Genomic DNA, 25506 nt, shown 5'->3' with positions numbered 1-25506 from the left:
ATCATAATATTTACGTCACAAACATTAATGCATTGTTTGCTTTATACATGATTTAAGTTCAAATTAGTGTTAACATATGTAACCTTTCGAAAGCACATCAGCCTATCTATGGAAATCCTACCATTTTTTATCATTTGAAAACTTTAACTAACAAACCATTTTCTCAACTTCTACATTCCTGGTTTAAATTTTGTGTATCAGATATTGATTATCTAGGTCAGCGCAGATTAAATGTTTGTGTTTCGATAAAATTGGATACTTATTTAAAACATAAATGCTGACAAGAATAGAATTCCTGGGTCCCCCGCCGGTCAAGCAGTATACTAGTATCGAGTCTATTGACCAATGCTGATTTAGGAACTTGACCAATGTATTAGTGGTATAAACATTTGGTATAAATTTAATGAAAATCCGTCAAAATTTGTAAGCATGAGAGCGCTTACAAGGTCAATTTTTGGATAAAACGGAGTCATTATTGTGGTCAAAGTCCCATAACTCCTACAAAAAGTATCGACCAATGCTGATTTTCAAACTTGACCAAGGTAATAGTGGTATAAACATTTGGTATAAATTTAATGAAAATCCGTCAAAATTTGTAGGCATGAGAGCGCTTACAAAAAAGTGTGATGGACGGACGGACGCACGGCCACACGGACGGCGCCCAGCATTACTATGTCCCCGCTCCGCGTTGCGGCGGGGGACAAAAATGTTACTAAATCAACTTAATCTTACAATGTGCAAACAAATACTGGAGTAGTGAGACACAATATTACAAAGTGGTATTTCTTCCCTTTTAAACCATCTCTTTAGGTGACACATTATGCTATACATCTGTTTTTCAACATTTAAACAAATATTGATTAATATAACATGCTAGAAAGATTAAAATTAAGTTTTTTTGTTTGTTTTATATGACACAATTACTTGTTTGTATTTTGCTAATTTTTCTTAAACTGTAAAGCCATTCTTTATACCTCCTTAAGTTATATGAAAAATACCTTTAGTCTCAAGTCTACAATCAAAACAATATTTTTCCAGTTTTTTTTAACTATAAATTTTCTACTTTAATTTTTAAACCACCTATAGAGAGCTATTTCATAATTTAAAGCCAGAATGTAGAAGTTGAGAAAATGATTTGACAGCGGGTTAGTGTTGATTTATTTATGATATATATATGTTTGCATTAATGTTTTAAATGTAGAAATAATACGTCTGTTTCAGGGACGTATATATTAACGGGAGAGGCAACTCTCGCAAGTCTTGCAGAAATCACGCCGTACTTGATTTTGTAGGTCATTTTTAACGTTATATTTCTATGATGTTACCTGATATATCGATATAAAAAGAATTTAAACCTAGATTAAAAAATTACCTTGAAATTATTCTAGAATTGTTATTTGTACTTTATAACCCTGATCTGATCATAATAAGACAGGGTTCTCAAAACCCAGAGACCCGTTTTTGCCCCATTTCCGAGATTACGTAAAAATATATGTTTATTTTCTTATATTTAAATTAATTCACTAGATGCACTTATGATGTATGAAAAAGCTATCCCTTTTAACACGTTTAGAGGAAATAAAAAATCTAATAAAAAATGACGAGTTCTACTGGTATTAATCAGAATTTTAACAAGAGGCCCATGGGCCACATCGCTCACCTGAGGAACAATAGGTATGATCAAATCAGCTTCATGGAGTCATAATACAAACTATCTAGACAATGTACAACAATACAAGTAGATCATGTAAAAATAAAATCCCTTTTTTCCCCTGGATCTTCTTATGTTTATAAACATTAGTCCCTTTTCTAACAGGATGATTTTATATTCATATCACATGCTGAGTATTGCAGTTCTCAAAAAGATCCTTAACAATTGTGTATATATGGGATATAAACCTACATCAAACTCTGAACCTTCTTCTGACACCGAAGAATAGTCCTGGGGCCAAAGTCTAAACAATCATAAAGAATCATCTGGCTGATTAGTTTCTGAGAAAAAGATTTTTAAAGATTTACGCTACATATTCCTATGTAAAACTTTGACCCTCCATTGTGGCCCCACCCTACACCCGGGGGTCATGATTTTCACAACTTTGAATCTACACTACCAGAGGATCCTTCCACACAAGTTTCAGCTTTCCTGGCTGATCAGTTTCCGAGAAGAAGATTTTTAAAGATTTACTCTACAAATTCCTATGTAAAAATTCGACCCTCCATTGTCGCCCAACCCTACCCGCTGGGGTCATGTTTTTAACAACTTTGAATATACACTACCTGAGGATGCTTCCACACAAGTTTCAGCTTTCCCGGCTGAATAGTTTCCTGGCTGATTAGTTTCTGAGAAAAAGATTTTTAAAGATATACTCTATATATTCCTATGTTAAACTTTGACCCCCAATGTTGCTCCACCCTACCCCCGGGGGTCATGATTTTCACAACTTTGAATTTACACAACCTGAGGATGCTTCCACACAAGTTTCAGCTTTTCTGGCTTAATTGTTCTTGAGAAGAAAATTTTTGAAAATTTCTCAAAAATCTTCATTAATTTTTAATTATCTCCCCTTGAAAAAGGGTGTGACCCTTAATTTTCACAAAGTCTTTCCTTTGCCTAAGGATAATTTGTGCCACCTTTGGTTGAAATTGGCCCAGTAGTTTTTGAGAAGATGTTGAAAATGTGAAAAGATGTTGAAAATGTGAAAAGTTTACGGACAGACAGACGACCGACAAAATGTGATCAGAAAAGTTCACTTGAGCTTTCAGCTCAGGTGAGCTAAAAACTTGTCAAGGCTCATGTGATAGTTTGGGAAGTAAACATGGCGAATGTAGAAGTTGACTATCTCGTTAGTATATACGTCCCTGGGTTGCGTTCTACAAAAGAACTTATGACCAAATTTTTGAATGCTAATTGATTCTAAACTAACCAATATTTCATTATTCTGGCTGTAAAATATAATTATACTACAATATATAGTTGTTTGTAAATGGTTATATTTACATTCTACTGTGTTTTCCCATTAAATTCTGTGATCTTAAAATGCCTCTAAATGCAACAAGTAGTCAAAGGTCAAATTGACGAGTTTTATTATGACGTCACAAACGTTGACCGCTGTAAACTGCAACGTCACAAGCGAAAATCAAAGTTCACGCTTGTGGCTGTTACTGTGGCTTTTCCATTAATATTAACTTACCCTTAGGATAAGATCGGAATTTTAAGGTATAATTTACATTTGCAGACAAGACAAGAAGTTAAAAAAATGTAAATATAAGCATTAAATCATGAATTTTTGAAGTATACACTCTCATTTAGAAATAAACAACCAATAAAACGTTTCTACTCATTGATGCGTGGTCTTAAAGTAGTATTTCCTCCGAAAGAGAAGTTGATGTTGCCCAGTATTCTGAGTACTTAATAATGTAAACTAACCCCAAATGCAGTAAAATGATGATTATCTAATTGAAAAGACGTTTTACAGCCTCAATTAATCCCTGTTGTGATGATCAAAATGCGACTGTCTTATCATGCATATCGTTAGGGGTTATAGATATGGGTGATGCAACCACACTTTGCATTGAAAATTACAACCGATGTTTATTAATAAATTTAAGTTTTGATACTGCAATCAGTTGCAACTTGTAATTAGTTAATAACTTCCAAAATTAATGTTTAAATAATAATAAAAAATGTTTCCCTACACTTATCTTCAAAATTTGAAAGATTCTCTACGCACATTAATAATTGGGTCAAAGGGTTTGAATTATGTTTATTTAATGTAAAAACAAAGGCAAAACAAAAACCGGAAATCGATATGAAAATGGCCTATTAAAATTAATAACTATGGGGCCATAGTCCTATCGACATTTTTGGCCTTCCAAATCCCCGGCAGGCTATGCCTGTCCACTTTTCAAAAGAGAATACCTTAAATTTGGCGATTTGTCCCGACCCTCCCAAAACGAAAGTAGATTTTACAGGAAAGAGGACATACATGATTTATTTACATCCTCTAAATTTCTGATCTTCCGTAGTTTGTGGTGTCTTTATAAAGTAACATTTTATAAGTTTATATGTTAAGTTTGCACACTGTTAATAAAGTGATACATCATTATACATGTAACTGCTTTGCTCTGTAGCCCGCTAACGATAATTCCACATATTCCGTGGCCAAAATAAAGCCATCACTTTAAATGAAGTATACTGATATGTAAATAAAATAAATACCCTGACAAACACGGCGAAACACAGAGAAACACAAAAAACTCTTACAATCTCATGAATCAGACGATCTGCGACCACAATTTAAATCACGTGACCCCAATAATATGAGTATCACTAATGACGCGAAACATTAGAAGTCCGAAAAAACAGTGCTCGTGTATTTGTGTGCATTATGTAAAATTAAATATAAAGAGTTAAAAAATGTTAAGATTAAAAATAAAATCTCAGACACAAAGCCGGGATTTGAAAACGTTTTACTACTGTTGCGCTAGCCTCTCCAATATAAAAATCAAAGAACTGAAAGTACTGAAAAGCGCTAATGTTAGAAATATACCGAATTTGTAGAAGAAACGTATTTGAATCAGGATCTGTTCGTAAAAACGCACTTATTCAAAAATCTGAAATGAAATAGAATTCGGATAGGCCTTAGTTATAGAATACATAATTTTTTTTAATGATAAATGCAATTTGCTGGCGTGTTAAAGTGAAAACAAAATGCTGCATGGTGACTGAGCTATCCATACCTCACTTATTTCGATGTAAAAAGAGACCACTATGATAGAAATCAGTTTCTGAAATTTTTGTCTTTTTTTGCAAAATTCGACCCCAGGGCTTTGGTACCCCTAAAAAATTCTATTTTATTCTATTTCTTTGAACGTACAAAACCTATTAAAATATCTTAAATTGTTTTAGGGGCAGGCAGGTCTTGAGGGATATATCTAGGCCAAAAGCCATGCAGAAATATACCTTTTACTTAGAAAATGCTGTTTTGGCCAACTTTGAAGCTTAATAATAAAATTGCAAGGCTCAAAATGCAAATTCGAAAAAAATAGAAAATTAGAAATATGTAACATAGATATAATCAAAAATATTTGTTTTACAATCTCCTCTATAGGTAAATTCTTTTGTTATTCACAATAGATCCTTTTAGGAATATTTGATGGTTATAGTTATGTAACATCCAGCTAACTAGATATGTGGCCATCTTGTGGATTTGAGGATCAAAATATAAATATTTCTTGAACTGGCTTAAATGTATCTGCCCGAAAATGTTGTCAAAAGATAGTAAGAGGCCCAAAGGCCCGTCACAGAGATGAAATGGGTCGAAAACCGAGACTGCTTGAATGATTTCATAACATTTGCCTACTCATATCTTTTTAACCAATTTTAGAAGTATCTGATGGTTAGCTGTGTTAACCATCCAGCCAACTAAATGGGGATGTGCGGCCATCTTGTGGATTTGAGGATTAAAATGTAAACATTTCTTGAACTGGCTTGTTTCTGCCCGAAAGTATTGTCAAAAGATAACAAGAGGCCTTATCGGGCACCTGAGTAACTGCAGTGTGGCTTTTGCAATGTTTATTCATGTGCATTATGATAACATGGCTCATAAAATCTTTTTAAATATTCCAGGATTCCTTATAACTAATAAACTTTCTCAATTAAAAAATGTAAATGTACATGTACATCTGCATAATATTCCAGAGGAAAGGAGAAGAATTACTGTTCAAAGAATTACTGCATTCATTTAATTAGAGCCACTCCCCCCCCCCCCCCCCCCAATTGTCATTGTCATAAAATTGTCATGAAAATTACAGTTTAAGAAGAGTCATTCTTATTCATCATAACTATGCACTTAGTTCATTGGCTAAATAGCAAGGAGCGGAGAAGATTTTGAAGGAATTAATGCATTTTCACTATATAATCATTGGAGCCCCGCCCTAACACCAGAACCTCTGACCATATCATATATTATAATCATAACGGAGCCACACCAGAACTCCTGACCCTGAGGCCATGAAATTCACAATTTTAGTATAGATCAGTGCTTATTACAATCACACTAGCAGTTCAACAGTTTGATGTCCAGGAGTAAAGATTTTTTTTTAAAAGATCGCATTCATTTTGATGGTTTTAACCCCACCCCTCAGGTCCCAGTGGGGTAGGGACCATGAATTTCACGATAAATTTTTACTTCGCATCGGTTGACAATGGTTATCGAGGGGTGTCAATTTCAACTGTCACCCTCCCAAACAGGCACTATTTATATAATGTAGATTTTTAAACACAGTCCTTTACATCATTGTATGGGGTCCAATTATCAGCCTTAACATCATTGAATGAGGTCCTGATATCAAACTTTACATCAATGAATGAGGTCCCACTATCAGACTTTACACCATTGAATGAGGTCCCACTATCAGACTTTACATCATTGAATGAGGTCCTATTATCAGTCTGTATGTCTGTTTGTAAAGTTTTGATTTCACAATAAACTCTGTATGACATTTCAATAGTCAACCATGGCCAGGAATCCATGTTTGTATTCAATGGCATACGTTGTAAGTTGTATCGAATGGTGGCTATAAATCTAAACAATATTAAGTAATATTATTTGAATTTTATTTTAATTATTTAAAAATATATATTTGCAATGCATTTCAATAACATATAATTCCACATATAGCAACAGACAGCCATGTTTGGATTGATCACAAAGTGTGAAATAAACAGGAGTCATTATTACAGTCCATGTGAATTTCAGCTGCAGATGTTGAACAAAGGGACAAACAACATGTGTGGTTTTGAGAGCAGACTAGATTTGTACATCTACACCCTGTCAATATCCCAGCTATCTCCATTATATGGCTGGTGTTGAGCTGTACAAGACCTCCCCATCAGGACGGGGTCTGTGTTCATCTACAAGGCATTAATTAACAGTTAATTAATCTATATCACACAGGTTACTTGTATGTATTGATACAGCTACATCTACATATACTGTGGAATCATTACAATTTGTTGTGGCTCAATTTTGTTCATCTACAACCTGTCAATATCCAATCTCCATTCTACGGCTGGTGAAAAAGATAAGCCTTTAAATTTCAAAAATATAGGAAATTTAAATTTGTCATCTACTATTAGAAACGGAAATTTCCCATCATTATTAAAACAATTGGTCCATCAATTCATCTATATTTTACTTAGCTTCAGATGACTCTTACAAAACCGGGAAAGAAAAATGCTTAGCAAAACTTAAATCAGTAAGATTGTGATTCCAGAATTATTAATGCATATATAAGAAAGACCTTATATTATGAATATCATACTAATTTTTAAAAGTTTAGGTACCTATTTACACCCAGACTTATACTTTTTAAAACACTACATCACAAGATGGCGATTTAAATATTTTGTTAAATAGTTTATATATATCGTTCGATTCGGTTGTATACATCATGGCAGCTCAGTGGCTAAAGCGTTGGGCTTCTGAACTGCAGATCATGAGTTCGAATCCACCTGGAGCTTTTGTTCTTATTTACTGAATTAAAATTGTTGAAAATGTAATTTGTCATCTAAAATTGCACATTTTTGGCCTATTTGACTAAGATACTTCTTATCCATTATGATATCTATCATAATCAAGTAATTTTTTGCTGATTTGAGAAAATGTTTCAAGGTGTAATGAGCCACTTTAAGTAACTGACGCCATTGTAAAAACGGGCTCCGAAATGTATTCATGTCCAATACATATTTCTGTTTCGATATCGTCAACGTTGCGATGTATACAATATTGATACGATATTGATTTTACATTGTCAACATTGCCGATATTTCTTTGCTGTTAACATTGTCGACATTGTCAAAATCGCAACGACGACAAATGCGATATCGAATTTACATCGTTAACATTGCCAATATGTCTTTGCCGTTTACATCATCGACATTGTCGACATCGCAACGTTGACGATGTTGAACCAATATCGACTTTACATCGTCAACATTGCCGATATTTCTTTGCTGTTAACATCGTCAACATTGTCGACATTGCAATATCGACGATGTTGAACCAATATCGAATTTAAATTTTCTACATCGCAAGTAGAAATATACAATGTAACAGTAAGACATATAGAATATCACCATGTTGGTCATCATTGCGATATTGACAATGTCGACGACGTAAACAGGATATAAGAGGTACGATGTAGACACGATGTGGACTCGATGTCGATCGACATTACGATGTTGACAATGTAAACAGGAAAGAAGGAACAGAATGTAAAGTAAGACACGATGTCGACTCGATGTTGGTCAACATTGTGATATCTACAATGTCGACGATGTAAACAGGATATAAGAGGTACGATGTAGACACAATGTCTACACGATGTCGATCAACATTGCGATGTCGACGATGTAAACAGGAAAGAAGGAACACGATGTAGACACGATGTCGACTCGATGTTGGTCAACATTGTGATATCTACAATGTCGACGATGTAAACAGGATATAAGAGGTACGATGAAGACACGATGTCGACTCGATAATTACCACATTGTGATGTCGATGATGTAAACAGGAAACAAGACACACGATGTGGACACAATGTCGACTCAATGTTGGTCAACATTGCGATATCGAAATTGTACACAGGATATATATGGTATGCTGCAAATGCAAATTTAATAATTATACTAATATGATATTAACACAATGTGTACTCGGTATTGGCGATGTCGACGATATTGATCAAACATGGTGCATTGGACATACCTCGCGAAAATTGGACGAGCCGGTGCTTAATGAGAACTCTGCATATATAAACATGTCTTACATTATCTTATTGACTGAAAATTAACACTGACTGTATGTCTTAATTATCTAATCAATTTACATGTATGATAAAAAAATGATAATGACTCAGACTTGCCTGTGAGTGTCAGAGCGTCCTGTCTGGTGATATACCTGTAGACACACACCTTGTTGTTGTATGATCCGACCCAGAGACGGTGAGTATTGACATCATAACTCGATCAGGCTCCATAGCTCACTCTCTTGTGATTTTGTCAGTAGATGTGACAGGAACTGACCATCCCTGTCTATCATCTGTACTGTGTTGGTCCATCCATCACACACCAGGATGTGTGACAGCGCGTCAGTACAGATTCCACGTGGCTCTAGTCCTGATCCTGATGGAGGTCCTGTGTAGGAGAAACGATGTCTTCCTTCGCATTCTGTCACAACTACATCTCTATAGTCAGACACCACGACATCCCCATTGTTGTTCTCTGTTATATAGTTAGGTGTAATATACAGTTCCAGTCCTGTGTTGTCGTGTTGTATGCACTGTATCAGTTGCCCGCTCTGGTTGTACCGGGTTACCTTGCCTGTCCCAGTATCATCATTATACATCCCGACCAGTAGATCCCCAGTGGACGGGGACCAGTACACACACTGTGGTCTCCATGTAGAGTCCGTTCTCTCTATAAATGTGGTGGTTATTTTTATATCCTTCAACAGTTTGTTGATGTTATAATCCCTATCTATATAAATCAATTGACTCTCACTGTTCACTGTGTGTAATCCTCCATATAAATCACTATATGAATCCTCCACACGATGTAGAGGGACACCTGTTGTGTCTGTCAAGATGAGATTGTTTCTATCACTGACCCAGACCCGGTCTGGGGTCACACAGGAAATGTGGTAACAACCATCAACACTTTTCACTGTGAGAGAGTGAAGTAACTCGGGGGGGGGGGGGGGGGGGGGGGGGTGAGACATCAGTTTCAGCAGACACTGGTTTCCTTGCTGTGGTTTTTCTGTCCCTTGGGTTGGGATTCCACTCAGTGACTCCATCACACAACTTTGATCTACAAACATTAAACGTTAGAACATTAGAGTTCTAATCTTGTATTGTTACAAGGAGTAAATTAAGCTAACTCTCTCTCTCTCTCTCTCTCTCTTTTTCTCTCTATTTAACTTAAGTTTCTATTAAACATATACTATTGATCTCTCATTTTCTTTATTTCTTTATCCTCTCCTATCTTTCTGTCTCATAATTTCTCTTCTTGCTTTCTCAATTTTCTCTCTTTCATTATTTCATTTTAAACAGGTGATCTCTCTCTTTCAATCTTTCCTACTCTTTCTGGCTTTCTCTGTAAAATTTGCTGTCTTATTGTTGCTTTCACTCTCTTTTTCTCACCCTCAGTCTGTTCCTGATTGTCTATGATAATACATATTTTCTCTCTCTCACACACTCTCTGTCTCTGTCTGTCTCTGTCTGTCTCTCTCTCTCTGTGGGTCTTACTCTCCCTCTCTCTCTCTCTCATAGCAGACATTATCTTATCAGTTTGACTCACTGTATTTGTTAACATAAAAAAAAACAGAGCCCATGGGCCATGTTGCTTGCCTAAACAAATGTTCCTTATACGCAGCTAGGTTAAGGACGCCCATGGATTACCGTATGAAATAAATACACTAAAAACGGACTTTATTCCAGACAAAGTATACAAACTCATCCAAATATGGCAATGATAAAGTTTATACATCATTATGTAACTACCGATCTCCCCTACATTTTTCACCGGAACACAGCCACCGCATCAGCTGTTTATCACGTGATACGCTAAAAATAGAGCAGCTACATATGACTTCATTTATTGCAAAAGTTCGACGATATACGAATAAAATATTAAATTGTTGTTTATATCACTTAAAAGAAAATTAATTGCTTAATCTAAAAAGTGTTGGGAGCAACTATAGCAGTACCAGCAACATGCTTAACTTTAGCATTGATCGTTCAAGTTTAATAAAAAATTTCAATAACCGAGTTAATTCACATGTCAAAAAAATGTTTCCTTTCAAGCAACAACTTGCTCCCAGCACTTTTTACAATCACTGGTATTTGATGAAAATAAAAAAGTTAAACACAATCCTTAAAATTGACGGGATATCGTTGAACTTTTGCAATTTTAGACAGATGTATATGATTTTATGCAAATTAGCCGATTTTCAAACGCACTGATGATCAGGATCAAGGGCAGATAATCTGGCATTGTGAAGCGCGGAAAATTTAAAGATTTACATTGTTAATCGTTGGTTATTCCTTACCTGCACATTTCATTAACCTTTCAAACCTTTCAATTCGTAAAATACACAGGAGTATTACCAATTTATTATTTTTTGTTCAGTTTAAACAGAAAAGAGTGATAGATTCGTCAATGCACCAGAACAGAATCAGATAACCCCATGCGCGGATCTAACGTCTGGGGTGGGTGCTGGTTTTCTATAAATGTCTTCCTTATAATTTTAGACTAATTAAAGTGTATATATAACAGGCTAAAGAAAAAAAAATAAGAAGCCAGATCCACGCGTACGTAGGATCGTTTTTGAAAGGGGGGCAGACTCATCCAAACAAGAGGCCCATGGGCCACATCGCTCACCTGAGCAGACATTGATAACTATTTTGACTTTGACTTAGCATAGTTAAGTACCATAATTTTCTTATGTAAGATTAAATATTTTTTATAGAGGGGTTGGGATGAAAATAAATTGTGTCATTTAAATTAAAATGCATTATTGGTCTGTTAATTCCAGCAGGTTTTTTTTGCACACATTGGAAGAGTAATGGTTCTTTAAAGATAAAATTTTCATGCAACTGCTAAAATGGGGCTGCTTATATATAAAAAGTGGTTAACAATTTAAACTTACTAGAACCATTAAGGCTCCAGGCCCTTTATTACGTCATATGATACTACGTGTTATTTCAGGCAACCTTTCTTTATTTCCAAGATTAAGTTATGACAAGAAGTACGTGCAAAATAGATAATCTGTAATCTAAATTGTGTCTGTTAAAATCTAGCTTCATTTATACGCCGACTCGATATATCCCAGAATTTGAAATGTGCAGAGAAGCTTTCATATGCGTTTTGGCTAAATTGGCTTTAAAAATTGGCAACATTCTCTTTGATGTGAACCCTTAAATATAAAAAACCTGTTGAAATATGTTTCAATCACAATGGCATGATTTAACATATCTACAATGAATACAATTACCGATATATCAACATGAGACATATTTCATTTTAGAAAGCAATTTTATTTAGAAACAAACATTTCTGGTAATATAAAAAGAACCTCGTGAATAATTCTTATGCACACACATTTAAAAAAACTAGTTACTGGTAATGCATTAGCTATATCAAATTTTACAAATATACTGTAAATGTAAACATGTAGTTTCTCAGTGTCTTATAGTTATGCATATTGTACATTAAATCAAATGAATATAATGATGAAAAAATACAATAAATCATACTTTAAAACCAGATATATATATGGATATACATGTATAATTATGTTAGTCATATATATACACAAAGTTTAAATAAATTAATTTAGAAGTTTCACTGTTTTTTCATAACCTTTCTCCGAAAAAGCGAAAATAGAAAGGTTATGAACAGTATTGATTTACAAGACATAATTAAATGAAAATTATTTGTCGATAGAATTTTATACAAAAACTAGTAACATAACTATTCTTGTGTCATTTACTTAACTGTAATGAAACAGAAAATGATAAGAATAGATGAAGAATGATTTGAAAATACGAGTTTTATAATAATTTTGTCATTTGAGTGTGATTGTTTAAGCAATTGTAAAAAATAATTAAATGCACTTTATACTTTAAAATGAGCATTATCAAAAACAATAAACTTTATGACACATTTATGACAAGTTCAATATAACCTTACAAGATGAAGACATCTTTTCTGTTCTATATGATACAAATGATGTTTCGATCGTATTACATAATTGCATATAAATGCATGTACAACCATATGAAATAATATTATATTTTTCTTTTACAAAAGAGTATATAGGCATTGAGCGTGTGTGAATGATTTTGAAAATTTGAATAAAACTTAGATGAATATTTGTTTGAAATTAAATTCACTTTTAATGCAATGTATTTCTCATTATTTTATTTCTTTAAATGAGATTTTCTATGAAGTGTACATTAAGAGTACACTGCATCAAATAAGCAACCAGTATGCAATATTTCTTTTGTTTTTTCTTTATACATATATGCCATATTGTTTATAACTATGAACTCTGTCCATAGATATGAATTTTTTTTTAGAAAAGGCAGGTTTACCGCCCTCTACAGGCTGGCCAGTGACCTCCTTTCTATATACTTACCTGTCATTTTTGAACGATTGGAGCTAAGTTTCTTTAAATACAGGTGCTTTTGTATTTATAAGAGAAATACATGCATTCAAGTAAATTAATAACGTTGCATTAGTAAAATATATATAATTTTCAGTATAAAAATCATATTACCTGGGTAGTTATATAGTTTACATAAAAATGATTTGGCTTTAAGTAATATAAGAAATCCATAAAGGACAAGTTCAAATCAAAAAAGAGAAGGAAGTTGTCATTACTGAAAAGATGTCTTCTTCTTTTGCTCCAATATTTTCGACTAACATCGTACATATATTAACATGATTTAATATACATATAACATGCACTCACATGAAGGATTCGTACATATTGTGTGTGTATTGTCCGTATAAATAAATATTAAAGAATCTTAAAAAATGAAGACAGATTCACATACATTCATTGTATTGTAAGACACCAACTTCTGCTTGATATAATACGATATTATTGAATGAAGTCATTGATAACAGCTATAAAGATAATAAATAATATTAAATTCAAAGACATATTTGAAAAATAGTTTTTCTACAATATACGGTGTAATTATTCATATGAGATGCAAACAATTTTGATGTGACATATATAATCTAGTATAGATTGTATAAATATATGAGTACAATTTAACTTCTATCAAGTTATTATGAAAATACAACAAAATGTATACAAATAAAGCATCAGTATACAATTCTTTTTAGGAACAAATAAGTGCAGGTGCATGATTAATCATTTTTTTTTTTATTTACTCTCTTCTCTTCTTCAGATACTGCCACATTCTGTTATGCTTTAATATGAAGGAAAAGTTCCAATTTTTAATGTGGCTTGTGCACAGTATTGAAATTGTTTACATGACTTCCAGAACTGCAATTCACAATTAACTCACATGTAGTTCATTTATGGAGCACATGGCCAGTGGTCATTGGCGTTAGGCCAGTAACCCAAAGGTTGCTGGTTAAAATCAGCTGTGGTCACTTGATGTTTTGTTGTCCCTTACACAAGCTTCTTTATCGATCTTTGTCTCATTCCACCCAGCTGAAATTGGGTACGAGCAGTAAGCTGGGAGTTAAGCTGTGATAGACTGGTGTTCTATCCATGGAGAGTCTGTGACTGTAATCTGCTTAGCACCGTGGAAAGTGGGTATAAGCACCGGTCTTATGTGCCTTCATGGCTTGGAGAAGGATTAAATTTAACTATTTTTAATCAGTGTCTTTCCTCTTATTGATGCAAGTCTGCAAATTATTATCTTAGAATATTGAAGAAATATACACAAAGTTACACATGTTCACTGTACAGTAGCTTTGAATATAAGACATAGGCATTTTTTGGTTCAATATATGTATATATAGACATAATACAATATAATGTATGAATTAAAAAATATTGGCATAGTCATGTTTTAGGTGGGAGGAGGAGTAGAATTGATGAAAACAACATCAGTGAAGTGGATGATATCTGTGTGAATTTGGGCTAGAAATTAAAAATTGAGAACAGATTTAACAAATTCTCTACATTCAGAAAACAGTGGAGTTGTTACAAATCAAATGCTCAATTAATGATTTTAATCCCCACCCCCCTTGAACCACTGAATCTATGACACTGCCAAAAGCAAATAGTTGGTGTCTTACAATACCTATATATTAATTAAAAGACCATTTGTCACCTTTTAAAGGTGACAAATTTGTCACCTTTTAAAGGTGACAAATGGGATGAGGGAGGGGGCATTATTTTCACAGCTCCCTCTGATGAGTTTTTACTTTGGTGCCCCATTCTCTTTAAAACACAATTATTTCATTCAAAAGCGCAGTATATCATTTTATGATCAGACCAGTATGCTTCAATCACATCTGTTGCACATGGGGCTATGTTTGTAAAAATCAGGTCCAGCTGAGAACCGGTATTATGTGTAGCCTTTGTTACAATTTGTTTACATTTAAAGCATTTTTCAAAAAATGTTAAAAAGTCAATATGCCCAGCAAACAAATCGAAATTGAAATCCCCTAAAAGTATCAAGTCCTTCTGGTGTTCAGTCAAAGGCTTAAGATGTGTGTTTACATGTTGCTTGAAATTTTCCAAAGAACATGATGGGTATTTATAAAGTACGATAACTTGTACATCTCTACTTTGGCTTAAATGTACATTTGCAGTGATGAACTCCAAGGAGCCATTGTTAAACTTTGAGATATACGTTATCTTGTAGTCATTTTTCACATACAGTGCTGTTCCATGATGTGGACGTCTATTCACGTGACATGAAACCTCATGATTAAATATTGCTGTGTAGCCGTGTAGTTGAAAATTGTCTTCATCTGCACTGCATAGTCTTGTCTCGGAGAAACCAACTACATCTGATGCTAGAATATTTGGCTCACTTTCTACTTGTGAAAAGTGCTTATGAAGTGATCTACAATTGTTGAAAGCAACTTTAAAACAATTAGAATTGATTTGATACATTGGAACATAACAAAGTTGCAATGGCGCCTCAGTTTTCATTCTTGATATTTTGGGGCATTTTCCATCCAGACAACCATATGGACATGGGGTGATCCTCTCTGTTGAAATTCAATTCTATAAAAATAGTCTTTCACTTTGCCGATTGGATGATGGTCACTTTTCAAAACAGAATTCAGGAACACCCGAAACCTATGGTCAAAATATCTGGTGCATGTAATTGGATCTTTCTGTACCATTTTTGATTTTTGAAACCATGACATATTGTCAATTTCTTCATCTGTATATTCCTTTACATTGTTTAAAATGCCCAGTGCTCTGATTAGATCAGTCCATCTTGTATCAGCAGCAGACAGAGACATGAACCATGTTGGTAAACCTAACTGTCTGATCATGGCAAATACATCTTTTTTCCGAGTTTCAAGATATGCAGGTGAATTTCGTAACTGTCTGAAAATAAAATAACCCTCATTGTGTCTAACAAGACTATCGACATGTTCAGGATTTTGCACATCGTTTGCTGTGAATGTTTTTCCCTTAGTTTTACATTTCCTCAAAGCCAAATTGCATTTGTCAGTAACTTGCTTCATTTGTATTTTTTTCAACTTAAAAAACAAGTTTGGAACAGACTGTGCTGCACGTCTATCAAAACTTCTCAATTCCCACTTAGCTATGTCTGCATATGAAACACGCAGTTCTCTTTCTTCATCATTTAATCTTTTCCTTCCACAAAAGATTGTAGGAAATGATAAATATTCAGCAGCCTGATCTTGATATAAACTTAGTGGACGTTGTCCTTCACCAGGGGCAAATGTGTAAACCTGATTCATGTCTCGTGATGCATCATCTAGCAACGTATCACAGTTTCCATCTCTACCTATTCCATCTACTTCACAAAATTCATCATTATCAGACTCCAGACAATCAGTATTTTGGTCCCTTCTTGACTGTGTCTGAACTAATTCTTGAACAATTTCGTTTGCCGAGGTTGTGACTTCTTGAAACCAGTTGTCATCAACATTGATATTTGCGTTCTTGTAGAATTCACTATGGTTCATAAGCCAATGCAGTGCTATCAGTACTTTTGCTGGTCGTACATTTTCATGATAATCGCATTTTTGATACGATAATTTTTTCTTCAATTTTACGGGAATTGTGACATTTTCATCTAATTTTCTAGGTAAGCTGTTTATTGTAGGCTGAATATCAACTGGGACATTCACAACATTTCCTCTAGCAGAATATTGTCCACCTCTTGGTAACTGTCTAATTTGCATAAAAGGAATTCTCAAAGACACTAGCCTTTCCTCTAAAGGGAACAAATCTAATTCCATTGGTTTTTGTGGCCATGTCATACCATTAAAAACAGACAACCTTGGAGTTTTGTTTTCTTTTAACGATGAATAGCAAGTATTGCAAATCCACTCCTTATCTTGAACAGAAAGAGTACTAGTCAAGTATTTGTTTTTAATTCTTTCATCCAGTTTTGTGTTCTCCACTTTTAATACACTTTCTTTAAACCACGTTTGCTGACAACAAGAACATACAAAAATGGGACCATGCCTGATCTGTTCATGAAAATTTTTGATACAGTCATCTATGTCTGCTCCAAACTTGAGTTGTCTTTGTCGTTCATTTGCTTTGTTACAGTATTCAACATCTGTCCTCTTCTTTTGTTTCTGTTCCCTATTATGAATTTTTTCAGTTTCATGATATGAAATAATACGTCGTTTAGCTTGCCTTTTCAATCTTTCTTGTTCAAGGACAATTGGGTTCTTTCTCTTCAATGTTCTGGCTTTTGTCTCTCGTTCATTCTCTTTATTTCTTACATTAATGTTTTGTCGTTTATTCCTTCTAGCAATTTTGTCAATCTCTCTTTCATTTTCTTGAATTTGAATGCTTTGCCTTTTAATCTTTCTTCCTGCTGTATTTTGAGTTCTTTCCTTTTCTTTAACATCGATACATTGTCGTTTCAACTTTCTTCCAGCTGTATTTTGTGTTCTTTCCTTCTCTAACACTTCAGGATTTTGTCTTTTAAGTTTCCTTGCAGTTTTGTCCATCTCTCTTTCCTTGTCCTGAATATCAATACATTGTCGTTTTAATTGTCTTGCAATTTTGTCCATCTCTCTTTCCCTCACCTGAACATCAATACATTGTCGTTTCAACTTTCTTCCTGCTGCATTTCTTGTTCTTTCCTTCTCTAACACTTCACAATTTTGTCTTTTAACTTTTCTTGCAATTTTGTCCATCTCTCTTTCCCTCACCTGAACATCAATACATTGTCGTTTCAACTTTCTTCCTGCTGCATTTCTTGTTCTTTCCTTCTCTAACACTTCACAATTTTGTCTTTTAACTTTTCTTGCAATTTTGTCCATCTCTCTTTCCTTTTCTTTAACATCAATACATTGTCGTTTCAATTTTCTTCCAGATGTATTTTGTGTTCTTTCTTTCTCTAACACATCAGGATTTTGTCTTTTAACTTTTCTTGCAATTTTGTCCATCTCTCTTTCCTTTTCTTTAACATTAATACATTGTCGTTTCAATTTTCTTCCAGCTGCACTTCTAGTTCTTTCCTTCTCTGACACTTCAGGATTTTGTCGTTTCAATTTTTTGGCAAGAGCATCTTTGCATCTTTCTTCAGTTTTAAATTGTGCGTTCTCTCTCTTTCTTGACATGTATTCTCTCATATAGCGTTTTCTGCATTGCTTCTCACCATTTGTAATAGATGGAGTTTCATCCATCTTGTAGAATTTTTTCTGCAGTTGGTCTCTCTCTGGAAAACTGTGATGCAAAGTACTAATTGAGATTGGTAAGATTTCAAACTGCATAGAAAAATCAATATGCATGCTGTTGTACATGTTGTACAAATATGTCACCAAATCATCAAGACCCTTGTTCATTACCAACACAGATTTGCCCTCACACGCAGACATGCCATCATGGTCATGTGAATGAGAATCAAAGAAATAATATTCAGTGTTTGACATTTTGTATACACCAGAACAAATTGCTCCTATCATAATTAGCAAATATCTAGAAATCTGGAATGCCTCATCTAATGCTTGATGCAATGATTTCACAGGGCTATTTTGATCTCCCGAGACAACTAATCCCCAAATAGTATCAAATTTGTGAATGACGTGATGATTTTCTCCCAAAGTTAAGTTAATTGGTAATTCATCAAAGTTGAGAAGTTTGTTATGAAAGATTTGTTTTTGCATCAAACTTTTGACCACTGTTGTATACACCTGGTCTCCTGCTATTAAAGTGTTATCCAAAAATTCAGTTGTGAACGAGAATCCTTCATAACATTTGATCAACATAGTAAGCGCATTGCAAGTACATTGACTGCCCCTTGAAAATGATGAAAATCTCGTATCTCCTTGATGAAATGACCCAAGAACTAATTTCCTTTGATAAGCCAGGTTATCTTCACGAGGTTGCAAATTATTTTGCATAGTTTTAGACACAGAGTCATTGTTTGTACGATTTCTTTTCACATTGTTTTGCAAATTCATTTCAGCAGAGTTTTGACACAAAATTGTTTCACAAAGTTCATTGAGCAAATTCATTTCGAGTTCATTGTGCAAATTCATTTCGAGTTCATTGTGCAAATTCATTTGACAAGTTTTTTTATTTTCCTGTTTTTTTTGTAACCTGAGGCCAGGCTCCTCAGGGTCAACATTGGTTTTACTGTTTTTCACGAGGCCAGTCTCCTCAGTCATTTTAATGTCAGAAATTGTTTTACTGTTTTTAACGAGGCCAGTCTCCTCAGTCAAGTCTGGGTCAGAAATTGTTTTACTGTTTTTAACGAGGCCAGTCTCCTCAGTCATGTCAGTCTGTAACTCTTTCCTGCTCATCCTCCAATACTTCCGCCGTGGCATCTACAAAAAATATCCTTATATATAAAACTCACGAAATGTCATGCAAAGACCATTTTTATTAGAGAGTTTGGACTGTGAAAATAAAATGAACTAGATGTTATTATAATTGGGGTGGTTATTAAGTCTCCCAAATGATCAAAGCTATCATTGGGGTTGGGGATGACCAACATGGGCCAAACTTTACATACAAAAAGAGTTAATTCTTAAATATTTCTCTTTGTGAAATTTCACGAGGTTCATGAGAGGTCATTTACTGTTTATCAGGTGAACCGACATGACCAAAGGAACAAGAATATATATGATTTAGGAATGGGGTTTTAAACCGTTTTCAACATATTCCGGCACTTCCTGTTTGAGGGGGGTCAGGACTACCCCCAGGCCCATGACCTACAAAGACCACTTGATGCCCCTTAACACAAGGATCAAGAATATATATGGTTTAGGGGTGGGAATCTCAATCGTTTTCAAGATATTGGGGCACTTCCTGTTCAAGGGGGTCAAAAGTCAGGAGTACCCCCGAAGCCCATGACCTACATAAAATTTGATGCTCCATTACAAAAGGAACAAGAATATACATGTATATGATTTAGGGGTGGGGATCTCAACCGTTTTCAAGATATTGGGTCACTTCCTGTTCAAAGAGGAGTCAGGACCACCCCCGGGGCCCATGACCTACATATCTTTTGATCCCCTTTAACACAAGGATCAAGAATATATGTGGTTTAGGGGTGGGGATCTCAATCGTTTTTAAGATATTTGGGCACTTCCTGTTCAAGGGGGGTCAGGACTACCCCCGAAGCCCATGACCTACATAACATTTGATGCCCCATTACAGAAGGAACAAGAAAATATATGGTTTAGGGGTGGGGATCTCAACCGTTTTCAAGATATTTAGTCATTTTCTATTTCTGGGGGGTGGGGATGACCCTAGGGTTAAGACCTATTAAACCTCATATATTGCCTATAATTCAAATGGTCCCCACCATTATAAACTACTGTTGTTTACCTGGCATGAACTTCTGTGACTTTTTGTAACCTTACTTACTTGATCGATGAATACACTTGTTTGGGAAAAATGTTGTCACATGATATGTTAAGGTGGCTCTATACACCACTTTTTGATGACGCAGTACGCAAAAAAGTAAATCTGGAAGCAGGCAATTCCGGTACTGGCTGATTTAAACTGAGGCGAATTGTATGGGGACCGCTCTTTTGAAAAATTTGTTAAATGAATAGATTTAATTTGATAATTGGAAAATTCATTACTTACAAGTAATGTGGTATGTGATACCTTCACGTTGTGTGGTATTATTTATCGAAATAAACACTAAATCAAGTATAATTATTTAAATAGTTTCTTTCCCATTTCGGACATGTTACACGATAGCGAAGTGGTTTCGTGGGTAACTAGTCAATTTCCCCCTTTATTTATTTGACTTAGTTTTGCATTAAAGCGAATATATTCACTTATACAGGCCTATGATGAAGTATGTATGTATTTATCATTCCATCGTGATATTTCGGACATTTGTTTGGGCCTTAGGACTTAGGAACGATAAAACCCTTACCTGAGGAACTTTCATACCAAATAAAATTTAAAATATTTTTTGTGTTTATTTGCAATGATTTTCATTCAATTTTTTATGTCACATTTATTAAAATACATTTTCTTATAACATTAAGCATTTTTTTCAGATGATTTGTCAACAGAATAAGAAAATATGAAAAATTATGTTTTGGGGAAACAATAAAAAAAATTGCAATAATAACATTTTTGAATGTTAAGAAGTGTTATAATTTTTTTTATGTGTCCGAAGGAAATATCCATCATATGACAAAAAATTCTCTCAATTTGTTAATAGCTGTCTTTTAAAAAATATTTTACAAAAACACGAAAAAACATTAAAAAATTCTTTAAAAATACCTATAGTATCCCTATCTTTATTTTAATATTTCATAAGTATATGTTTTGTGGTCTTCCATTGAAAATTGGAATAAACTGTTGGTGTATAGAGCCACTTTAAAGAGCTATTTAATGTATTGGCAGGCATGTTAGTACATGTGATCACTCTAGTGTACTTAGGACCACCCATTATTTTCATCTTTATTAAAAAAACAAAATCAAATGGCTACAAACTAAGATGATTTTCCATTGCAATATATTCTTAAGAACAACGATATTCTAGATATCACAATGAAAATGAGTCAGAACTATAGAAACTGTTTAAAGGACATTGTTTTTGTTTACTCTTGCAAATTACCAGTGTTATAAACTCGTCAAAAAAATAACTAGACCCTCAGGGCTGACAGCTTGTATAAGTTGTCAGCCCTGTTAAAATATAACCAGCCCGGAGAAAAAATTTGCCATCTGTTTATGTTTTTCATTTGCATGTAAACCATTCAAAAATCTGTTCTGATTTTGTTCCTTCATAAACTTGTCGTTCTGTTATCGTCCACTAATCTCAGGGAAATTTTTTTTTGAACTTAACTGGAACTCTAAAGCATTTTTGAAGGCGTAATGCATGTGGATATGAATTAAAAACATAAACAAGTTCATATGATATAGCTTTCCAAAAATTCAAACATATTTTTATTTCATTAAATGTTGTGAAAGAACTAGGTACGTTAATTGCCAAAAATGGACAATATTTTACTGAAAGATAGATATGAATATGTAACTTCCTTAATCCTAAAATAGAATAGTTTTCATAATTTCAAGTCTTCTTTATTTTTATGTGTGCCCCTGCTCAAATACTTGACCATTTCAGTCATGTTTTAATGAAGTCTCATTTAGCATTGTAATGTATAACAATAAACAATTAACGCATTAATATGAAGCACTTCATAATGGAAAAACCACATGTGCAGCTGAATTTCTATAGGAACAAAACTTTAATTCAGATTTGAACCATTTAACCATAACCAGAAAACTAACATTTTATGTTGATAGGAAATTAAACAATGTTCAAAGTAAAAAGTTGAAGCAGGCAGTCGATGTAATCAGCATATTTCTATCCTAACAACTAGCCAAAGTTGGAGCAAATTTTACAAAATCACTGTGTGTTGCAATGGTCTGCGATTTGGAAGAGACAACCAGCGTCAAAATGTTTCAGCCTCAAGGAGATAACCCTATTTTATTCCAAGCATAAATGCAGACTCTACTTCGCCGTCATGATTACATGTCAAGCATAGTCTATGTGAATTAAATGCTTGTATTGACTGTTGTTAATTGACCATACAAGGAAGGCGATAGAATGACAAGAATTAGTTTTAAAAATTGAAAACACCGATCCCAGTTTTATAAACAATTGCCTAAAAAAATATCCACTTCCAGTCGGACGCTCGTACAAACAAGTTTGTTCGCCCGTGCCTAAAGTTCATAAAACTTCATTGATTCATTTTTCGTTGTCAATTTCAATATAAGAATTTGCATTAATAATCTGATTTTCATAATGAAAGTTTAAAACTTTAGTGGAACCACGGTCCACCAGGTCCTGAACTGTTGGTGGACCTTCTCAATTTTTTTAGGAACACAGGCCGCCTGTCTGCCATTAGTGTCGAACCCTGACAATTCTGCTGGGTTTGAGTCACAGACACCTGAAGTTATATTACACCTTTCATAACTAAAAATCGCCTTCAATCTGTATGTACTGCCTTAGTTATGTGACAAAAGACTAAACAGTGGACGGAAGTTGACATAATTAAAGCATAGTTTGGGTAATCCCTTCCAAATATAGTACTGATACGTCTAACGAATATCCAAAAGGCGTTAATTTTGAATTCCATCAACAGACAAGTTATATTTTGAAATATTGAAACAAAACATAGCATAGGGAAATCTCATTTATATACAGACGTCAACTTCCGTCCACCCTTCAGACATTTATCCCATATCCAAGGCAGTAGACGGAGATTGAGGGGTGATTGTTATTAATGACAGTTGTGATGAACCCTTTTGGTTGAATTGGTTGTAAGCTTAGATGTTGAATGACCGATCGGGAGACAGAAAGGGTCGCAAAATAATTTTACAGATGAGTCAGAACTTCCAGCTGATGTGACAGTTTGAAATAAATCCAAGAAAGCCACGATGGGTATCTAGTGTGTCATTAGATAAAAAGATGTTTTTATTATGAAAAAAATATGTAATGTCAGGTGCCTGTGGTTTGAGTAATGTTTTTTGTTCACATGAGTTTAATGAATTCAACTTAAGATTTTTAAACTTGGTATTTACTATTCAGCATTTAAAATGTAAACAAACAAAAACATGACCTAAGCTCTATGTACTATCAAAGAATTGTGAGCAAAGCTCTATATCTTGCTCATAACTTGGGTCTTGAGATTCAAATATGGTTAGTAATCAGAAAATAAAAACAGAGAAAATGCACCATAACAAAGACGGATCACAATTTATTTTTTAAATCATACATACACCTACATATATCCCTTCAGCGAAAACAATGTCTGTTTAGACTGAATAGACTCTAGAGAATGCTAAGCATATTCACGTAATACAATGCATATATCAACCACTGCGCAGAAATTATACCGATTTACCAAATGCATGAATCGTCTTTACACATGTTGTTGATACATCAGATTTTGCTCATTCTGCGCAGGTAAACAATCAGCTGTCTGAATTATCGAAGTTTATGTTTGATTTAATACGAAAAAAATCCAAAATACAGGCGATTGTTCCCCAAGTTCAAAAGCACAATGAATATGATACAAACTAAAAACCACCGTCGCGTCACAACTGAAAATGCCAACGCATTGAAATATTCAACCTCAATTTACTTCACACGGTTATCGGCACCAATAAATCTTGCAAGTTTCAAACATTACCTTTGCGCGTGAACTGTTCCACAACAAACAAATTAATCGTTTGTCAGAATTGGTCGAAAATGGCCGCTTGGAACAAAGAACCTCGTTTCCGAGATGGAATGTCGTCAAAAAATATATCTGGTATAACGAACCCGAACTTATAAACATATTAAACCCCCTTTATTATTTTAAATATTTTTCGTTATAACTCAAATTTGGAACCGAACTAGCTCTTAATTTTTGCAATTTATATTTTCCTTCCCATAAGGATTATTCATGCTATATTACGTTGAATTTGAATCCGTAGTTCTTGAGAAGAAGATTTTTAAAAATGCACCCCCCTTTTTTTACAGTTTTTAGGTTTTCTCCGCTTTCAATATAAATTTTTCTTTCATTTCTGCAATTTATATTCATCTTTCCATAAGAATGCTTTGAGCCAAATTTGGTTGAATTTGGTTAAGTGGTTTTAGAGAAGAAGTTCAAAATGTGAAAAGTTTACAGACGGACAGACGGACAGACGGACAGACAGACGGACGGACAGACGGACGACGGACAAAATGTGATCAGAATAGCTCACTTGAGCTTTCAGCTCAGGTGAGCTAAAAACCTTGACAAGCAAAGAAAAAAAATCAATATTTCTTTACATACTCATGCATATTAATTTCTTATATGTAAATTTAAAAAAAAAAATTTCGGCAAGAAAAAGTGGGGGGGGGGGGGGGGGGGATCATTCCCCCCCCCCCCCCCATCTTATGCTACGTACCTGCTTCAATCTTTCCCTGTTTATTAAATATGTAATTTGATATTGTTATCAAGTGTGTCCATGCGCGGATCTAGAGGAGGGGTAAGAGGAGTCCCAATCCCCCTGGAAAATGAAAATTTAATAAATTTACATACGTCTAGTAAAATCATCGCAAATATGCCTCGGACACGACCATCCCCCCCCCCCCCCCCCGGTAATCACAATCTCATCCTTCAGACACCCCCCCACCCCCCCTGAAAATTTTTTTCGATCCGCGCATGGTGTCTTTGCCACGATATAAGTTAATCTTGCTTATAATTATAAGAGTATCTCTACCATAAAGTCAGAATATTTTTTTTCATCATATTAAGATACAGAATTCTTT

General features: G+C 34.3%; 1 protein-coding gene and 1 pseudogene across 1 annotated transcript in view; both read right to left on the bottom strand.

Moving 5' to 3' along the window:
- The window catches only part of LOC128162486 (uncharacterized), an 85759-nt gene extending 81452 nt beyond the window's left edge, over positions 1-4307 (bottom strand). The window contains exon 1 of the mRNA XM_052825716.1: positions 4220-4307. The gene's annotated coding sequence lies outside the window, so the exon portion shown is untranslated. The remainder of the gene's footprint in view (positions 1-4219) is intronic.
- A 4630-nt stretch (positions 4308-8937) lies between these two features.
- Positions 8938-9755, bottom strand: LOC128162334 (uncharacterized; annotated as a pseudogene).
- Positions 9756-25506: the final 15751 nt, after the last annotated feature.

The sequence above is a fragment of the Crassostrea angulata genome, chromosome 9, assembly GCF_025612915.1.
Source record: "Crassostrea angulata isolate pt1a10 chromosome 9, ASM2561291v2, whole genome shotgun sequence".
NCBI lineage: Eukaryota > Metazoa > Mollusca > Bivalvia > Ostreida > Ostreidae > Magallana > Magallana angulata.
Note: the sequence above shows the minus strand (reverse complement) of the source record. Positions and strands in the feature narration are given on the sequence as shown.